Source organism: Chenopodium quinoa, unplaced genomic scaffold, assembly GCF_001683475.1.
Source record: "Chenopodium quinoa cultivar QQ74 unplaced genomic scaffold, ASM168347v1, whole genome shotgun sequence".
Taxonomy (NCBI): Eukaryota; Viridiplantae; Streptophyta; class Magnoliopsida; order Caryophyllales; family Amaranthaceae; genus Chenopodium; species Chenopodium quinoa.
Genome location: NW_018742318.1, coordinates 450,150 through 459,051, shown reverse-complemented (window position 1 = coordinate 459,051; position 8,902 = coordinate 450,150).

Genomic DNA, 8,902 nt, shown 5'->3' with positions numbered 1-8,902 from the left:
TGTGAGGCCAATGGCTGGATGGTTACCCATTTTATAAACCATTACAAGGTTTAGTGGATATACAACCGTCTTCCAAAAAATTAGACACGAGGCCAATTGGTCCAATGTGAAATATGGCGTCTGGCGACCCATTTTATAAATTCGGCAGCTCCAATATGAAATATGGCGTCTGGCGACGCCCCTTCGGGTGTTATCAACGCAGAGGGCATTCTATCGTTTGCTCTACAACTGCATATAGTTAGCAAAAATTGAACTGCCTAATTGGTCAACTAATAGCTACCTTACCATGGCAATCTAAAGAATGATTAAGTATGCGGTGGCCGGATGTTAGACACATCAATCGGTTGCCGACTGAAATTCTAACTTAGATTACCTCGCGAAAATATACAAGTCCTCCCAACACGGACATGCGGACATTGAGTATAATTAGATTACGGCCACCTACATAGTCGGCTATTGTAGGGAATATTTCAAGAATTACCCCAAACTTGAACTCCACTGTGATCATACACTTAAGTACTGTGGCGTTCAAGAGATCATCAACTCCAATAGGTCTGGAACCAAGACTGGAAGTTTGGAGATGAAGGTACAAATCTAACCTAAAAGAGATTGAACCTGCTCTAATAATAGGCCTCTACTTTATTCTGATCGTATTCATGTGCGCTTTTCGACTAACATGCAATCAATAGGTTTAACCCTAAACATGTTTACCTATGTTGGTTGAATTTAATGCACAAATAAACCTATTATTGGCGATCACTTGAATTATAATCATATTAACCCTAAACAAGATTATTAATTATCTTATTGAGCGTGATTACAAGTACAAATTCCCTTTACACATGCATAAAAGGTGTGATCAAGCAATAACAATATAAATCAAGCAACATAATAAAAATCATAAATCATTACAATTATAACAATAATAATCATAATCATAATCATATTAAAGCATAATATTAATAGCAAGATCCTAGGCATGATACTAACAAGATTAATAACAAATCCTAGCATGTCACTAAACATCAAAGATTAAATATTTAGCCCTAACATGATACTAACATGAATATTAGGAAGAGAATAGGAAGCATCGCAGGAATCACAAGAAGCATATTTGATATTAGAAATTATAGTTATTACCCTAAACATGATACTGGGAAGCAATAATAACAACCTAACATGATTTCTATATCAGAATGTCAATAAATCAATTAAAGCACTTACTTGGATGCCTCGTATCTCTTTCTAATAACAAAATACACGCGTTAGTAACTTCAAGAAAAATAATAAAATCAAACAATTAAATTAAATAATTGAAACAGAGATTTGGGACCAAACCCTCGGAAATTAAAACCTTTCACGTCTAGGGCAAAGGCAACTTCGAATTTGGCTAGGTAGTTCTAGATCTTGTGAATGCCGAATTTTGTATGCAAAAAGCTAGAGAGAGAGAATAATCTTGAAAACTAGAGAGAATAAGAAAATTAATAGTTTTTTATGAGAATTGTTGATTGAAAATGGAGGTTTTAGGAGGCTATTTATAGAAAAAATCAGCCGGATGGATAGAAAAACAAATCAGAGTTTCGAAGAGAATAAAATGACTTAGTGCCATACGCCAGACATTAGCGCCAAACGCCAGACATAAGCGCCAAACGCCAAGCATTAGCGCCAGTTGCTAGAAACCACTTTCACACTTTTCTTAATTTTGATAATATTTAACCGTACAGAAGGGCAAAATCGTATTTTCCTTAAAATCACTTCTTTCATTCTGATTAAAACTCTAAAAAGTCAACTAAAGTCAATTTATCAATGCTAATTAAATTAGGAATGAAAACAACCTTCTAGAAGAATATAAAAGACTAAAATCAATTCTAATTGCATTAGGAATGATAAATCAATATTAGGCCCTCATCTAGATCATTGGGCCGCATATAAAGATCAAATCGGGCCCAGTTTAGTAATTTGGCCATTACTTCCTCATTATTCATCGAAGTTGGGCTTATAATATATCATTGGAAAGCACTTTTCAAACCCCATCCAACTGTTCTGTTATTGGACCCTTGTCATGGACCAAAACAAACTGATTGGCTTTTTTCTTAAAATAGGTTTTCAAAAACAGAGACAAAGAAATATAATTAAAAACTAACCGCAACACTAGACTTTTCACATTTTCACTTCATTCGATTATGATTCGATGTGCAAGGTACTCATCACTAGGTTAAGTTTTGAGGATACACAAATGGGTGTCTACAGAAGCCCTCACTTTTACTGAGTTTAGAGAAACGCAAGTTTCGAAAACAAAATTCAAAGTATCGATAGGGACGGGGAATGATTCAGAACGTTCTGCGATCCTTAATCACTCTTGTAACGCCGATACCTGCAAACTAGCATTAGTTAAAACGGATAAAAGAGCTAAGAAACGCGTATCTTGCACCATCGAGCACACGTCTCTAGGAGTAACCGATTCGTTGCATTGCTGTTGTCGTGACAACCTTCCACAATCTAGGGAATTCCATCGAAGATAACTTCTCTTGAAATCACCTCTAGTTGTTTGTGACAACCCTCCATAAGCTAGGGAACGTCGTTGATCAATTCTACTACATCACGAGCCTTTTTGTTAAATCATAGTGACAACCTTTCCAATCATAGCAAAAGTTTTCGAAGACTGCCTCATCACGAACCGCTCTTCTCAAATTTTAGTGATAACCTCCACAATCTTAGAGAATGCCATCGATGACTGCCCATCTCGTGCTATCTTCTTAAATCTTGGTGACAACCTCCACAATCTTAGCGAACGCCGTCGAAGACAGCCTATCTCGTGCTATCTTCTGAAATCTTAGTGACAACCTCCTCAATCTTAGCTAATGCAGTTGAAGATCGCCCATCTTGTGCTATCTTCTCAAATATTTGGTGACAACCTCCACAATCTTAGCGAATGTTATCAAAGACTGCCCATCTCGTGTTATCTACTCAAATCTTGGTGACAACCTCCACAATGTTAGCGAATGCTGTCGAAGACTGTCCATCCCGTGCTATCTTCTCAAATCTTAGATGACAACCTCCACGATCTTAGCAAATGCTGTCAGAAATAACTTTACTTGAAGTCATCCTCAGTTGTTGCGATAATATTCCAAAGAAAATTACCGTAGACCAACGCTTGTCGATCTTTAAAGCTCTCTTGAACTTGCATTAGCCAGTGCGTCGACGCCTTGTATGAACCATTATGTTGGTGCCTATGCCTTGTATGAACCATTATGTTGGTGCCTTTGCAGTGAGCCAATGTTTAGGCGCTTTAAGCTAAGTGAGACGATCCATCGTTAGGTCGATCACTTAACGCGATTGTAACCAAGCCGATTACTAAATCATGTCAAATTTCTTATATAGGCTAACTGGCGTACCAAGGAACCCGAAATTGCTGTATGAGGTCGAAATAACCGTTCTGAGAGGCTTTGAGCTCTATCGCTGCTGAATTATTACTGGCACCAAGAATTGGCTTTGTTGCCAAACGCTGGGATCTAGCGTCAGGCGCTGAAATTTATTGCCAGACGCTAGATGTTGTCATCTGGCGCTGGAGTCGGGTCTTCCCTATTCTGCTCTTGCTGCCGCTGTTGCTTGGTTTCGGTTTGAACTTTGAACTCGGTCGTTTCCTTTCAACCAAATCTGCTAAAATCTTTTGTAAATTAAAGCTCTTCATCTCTAATTTACTGATCTATGTAACTCCTCTTATCTTGGAGGAGTCTCCTGTGGTCATATTCGCGGTTATTTTTAAAAAAAGATCCAGGAATGTTCTTGCTTTACATGTACCTACATTTATATTTTTTACAATAGGACTTTGCTTATCTTTCTTTAGGGTTGACCTAAGACTTAGTGTTGCTTGACTCATTGGCTTGACATGACTCAAGGTATAAACATGACTCGCTATGATTGACTTACTCGAGGTTGACTCGACTCGAAGTGTTTGACACATGTGTTAGACTCAAATCAAGGTGATATGACACGGCATGACTCGACGTGTACATGACTCGTGTGTGCATCGTAATGTGACCGTGGGACTCAAAAATGCAAAAAAGCAAAATATTACATCATTTTTGTGGAGGGTACCGACTTCTCCCGAAAAAGAAAGACGCGAAAAAGAATCGAAGTGATGTTTTTTTTGAAGATGCATGTTAAATGAGCTTTGTCAAATTTCATTTGATACTATCTCTCAAGGTGCAAAGGTTAATTAATCTAGGCTATCCTAGTAGACTCAATGATGAAAGTATTTGGGTATCTTAGGCACGGAGGCTAAGCACTTCATACTTCGATGCAATGATGATTATGATTGATGAGTGATATTGATATGACGAGGCATGCTTCAACGTTGTGTTAAGATTTCGTGACAAAGGGTTCCTAAGGAAATGTATATTTGGTCATGTATTTATGCGGTGTGTAAAAGTGATACTAAAGTTAGGCCGCAAAAGCTAAGTGTGTGGAAAGATATTATTTTTAGAAGATTCAAATAATGGTGACTCTTAGGCCAGGTAAGCTGATAATGTAGGGAACAAGCCCCCACGTATAGATCTAAATTAATAGGGATGAGCATAGGGGATCCCTTGATATGATCATGGTGTGAGTGTGTGAATGTGAATGCATGTTTATTACGGCCGCACCTCGATGTGAGGTTGCCTACGTATCCGTTAGGAATCAGGCCGAACGTAGCTCGAGACGAACCTCGCACAAGTGTGTGTATACCTCAAAAAGGTCTTTTTAAGGGTTGTAACATGGTTAGGATAAAGGTTGAAGAAGAAGGGGATAAAAGGTCAAGACCATATATAAGCCCCCAAAGTGTGCAACATTGCTTTTGAAATCTTTACATTATCATGCTTGAGGTTTCTCACTTTTGAGCTCTTTCTTTTTCTTTAGCATTTATTTTATTTTATAAGTGTGGGCAATCCCGATCATGTGGTCTATCACTCACTTGGTACCGAGCACTCGATAAGAGAGGCAATCTGAGACTTATTCATATCAAAGACATGTTCATGTCAAAGACATTGGAACCTTGCCCTTTTGTACATTTTTTTTTATTATTATTATTATTTATTTTTTGCTATATTAATCTTTTGGAGTCACTCAAGCTTTTTATGAAATTGAAAATTGTATAAGTTTCATACCATCCCATCCAAAGGTTAGGTAGATGTAGGTTGAAAAATGAAAAGTCTATTATTAGACGAGGCTCAAAGTGGTTTATGAAGAAAGGATTGTAAATTTGAAGGGTGAAAGGCAATATGATGTGGCTACTAGGGGTGCCTCAAATCATTGGTATACCTTGTGCTTAGTTTGACATAGATTTTTTTTTATAATGCAATGCAATGCAATAATGATCATATGCAAGGAAATAAATGCTCATCTTATTAAAAAGGGGAAAAAAGAAAGAATCTACAAAATTAATCTAGGGGAAAAGAAAGGTGCCTATGCTAGACTTATTGGGGAGAGGGTAAATAAATAAATAAATAAAAAAGAAATAGAAAAAGAGTTCACGATATCTTGTCGTTGAAGTTCGCCTCTTGTCTTGTGTCGTTTGCTTTATCATCATCCGCTCTTCTTATTAACTGGAGGCATTGGAAGCTTGTTATTATAGATCAAATGTTGGATAGCCTCCTTTAGCTTCCAACAGCTCTCAGTAGCATGACACCTACCTTGATGGTATTAGCAGTGTTCGTCTGGATTCCAACTAGGCAACCTTTTTTTAGGTGGAGGATCTTGAATATATCTAATGGGAGTAATGAGTCCCTTAGCATGGAGTCGATCGAAGGCAGTATCGTAACTCATCCCAATGGGGGCGAAGCCTTTCCTTAGTTGCTTCTTAGATTCTTGGTTATCCATGTCTAAAACTTCACTTAGATCAAAGGTACTAACATTGTAACTAGAGTGGGCGTTTTCGGAAGAAGAAGGATTGTCGTTCTTCTTTCCTTTCCAGCCACCGTGGTTACTATTGTTAGTAGCTTTTTGTTTTGCGAGGTCATCTTCGATCTCGATGCCTATGTCATAAATGGCTTTGAAAGTATTCAAATTATGTTGATATTTTAAATGTTTCGAATACTTCTCTTGGAGATTTTTGACAAACATCCTTACGGATTCTTTTTCGGTGGGCACCTCAATCATCTTAGCGGAAGTTTCCGGAAGTTTCCCTCCACTGATTTAAGAAAGAAGGAAATCCTTCATTCTCATTTTGTCTTAGCATCTTAAGTTGCCTATAACAAATTTTGACTTGAATATTTCATTTGTACCTATCAGTGAAAGCGTTTACTATCGATTCCTAGGTAGAGGTTTTTTCTTTGTCAAGGGAAAAGAACCATTGTTGACAAACGGTCTCAAGAGATGAGGAAAATAAGGATGAAAGACTTTCCTGTCGATCCCCTTAATGTTCATTATAGTTTCAACGCCTCAGTCACGCCAGTCAATTGATTCCTAAGCTCGTTGACTTCTTCTTGAGTTGCCATTGTCTCTTTAGCTTTCCTATTTTGACGAATCGGCTTACCAAAAAATAAGACTTGAACAAAGAGGTTGTCCTTGATTAATTGCCCTTCTCTCCTTGACCAAGTATTGTGAAAAGGGAAATTAGGGATATTCACTGTTAATTATTTGACTCAAACACTATTCAAAATGCAGTGGATGGAATAAGGTAGGAAGAATGAAGGACGTGATATGGAGAAAGCATAGAAATATGATGTAGATGGATAGAAATGAAAAAATTTGGAATGGAATGTACCCCCAACTCAAATGACGGAAAAAACCGACTCATGCATGAGCCTAAGACATGGTCATTGTGACATATACTTAAAGTGTGTGCTTTATATGGTGAGTGTAAGTGACATACTTTGACTCTTGTGTAAGACCATGGGATTTAGTGCGTAAAATCAATTAAGGAATTAACGAGGTATTATTATTAATAAAAAAAATTGAGTTGATTAGCAAACCATTCAAATAGACACAAGGTGATGACTCGAGCAACATACCAAACTGTCGCAAAAACGACAGGACTGGCGCCGCAATCTGCAGTTCAGCGCCAAACGACAGAGCTGTCGAAAGGCGCTGCACTCCATAGTGTGGCGCTGCAGTCCAAATCTTGGCGCCATTGCTTGAACGTTAATCTGGGACTGCTTTTGGTGTTATTACTCTACAGGGTATGCTTAAAGTCGTACTAAGTTAATTCTGATTAAATTATTAGAATTTTATTACTCAAATTAATTAATTAATTAATTAGGCAAAGTCTTTTTAGCCATTAATCAGTTTATGTAGTCTTAACACAAGTCAAACAAATGGTTAGGGAAAACACATAGAGTATGCACAATAAATAATTTACAATTAGTCAAGTAGGCACAATATGATGCAATGTGTTTGCAACCTAACCATGGCTCTAGTTCTCTAAAGTTCGGATATGGGTTAGTCAAAAAGGGTCCATGGTTAATTGTCTGGATGCACCGCGCGAAAGCCTAACCTTGAAGGGTTGGCACGAGTGGATGGGACATCACGAGTTAAAAACTCGCTTCCATGGTTTGGTGAATTCAACATTCTCGAATGTACCCTTTGTTGCACAGAGCGTTCAGTCATGTAGATGGAGCATGAATTCCCATAGGGTAATGTCCATATGTAGAACACATATGGGTTTCAGAAAACTGAGAAAAACTTAATCAGGAAGTAGGATCGAGCAAACAGTGCTAAAAACTAGTCAAAGTTAGAACGCATATTTCTGGCTCGATATTGGAAGAACTTTCCGCCATAGAACAGAGGCCGGCGCCGCGATTTGGCTTTGCCTCCTGGTGACAGGAGTATCGCCTGGCGCCAGAGTCAAATCATCGGCGCTAGACTCTTTTTTTTTTACGCTATTTCTACATTCCTTAGCAGCTAGGGGTGAAAGTTCGATTTTCGGTTTGGTTTATTTCCCAAACCAAAACCGAACCACTTTATTTTGGTTTTTCAAATTTACAAACCGCACCCCACCACTTTAATTTTGAAACTGAACCAAACCAAACCACCTAAATTTCGATTTTCTTAAAAAAAACCCAAACCGCACCGAATTTTCCTATCAAGCATCATAAACATCAAATTTTGCAAAAAAACCGAACCAAACCACACCAATTAAAACCGAACCAAATCAAACCAAACCAATCCATATAAAACATAATTGAACAAGTTTTAATATCAAAGTTACAAAAGTAAACCAAACCAATCCATACAAACTTAATTCAACAAGTTATAACATAATTAAACAACTAAAACATATTTTAACATAGTAGTAGCATAATGGCAGAATAGCACGTCAGTGCCAGCAACACATAGTAGCTTCGGAGCATGAACACAGCAGCAGCAGCATTTAGGAGAAGATGTAGCAGCAGTAAGGAGCAAAGCAAATAGGCGAAATTGCAATTGAGCTTAGCAAATAAACGATATTGCAATTGAATCACAGTAAATTAAAAGATTAATAACATACATTTGGATGGTGGAAAGTGGACGATGGTTGATGGTCGGTGGATGGTGGACGGTCGCCGGTGGAGTGGTGAACTGAGTGGAGTTATTGGAGTATGAGAGATTGAGAGGCTGAGATTGAGAGTCAGAGAGAGTGAGTGGTGAGAGGCTGAGATTGAGATTAGGGATTTTTTTTTTACTTTATATACTACATAGAGTTGGCTAGGTCTTTTTGGGGTTGGGCCGAAATTTTGGTTCGGTTTCGGATTTTCGGTTTTTCAATTTTTGAAACCGAAACCGAACCACTTAATTTCGATTTCTTGACTTTGCAAACCGCACCGAACCACTTAAGGAAAAAAACCGAACCATATTTCTAATTCGGTTTGGTTTTCGGTTCGGTTTGCTTTTAAACCAAATTTGTTTGACCCCTATCAGCAGCTTTCTATGCTCAATAAAATTT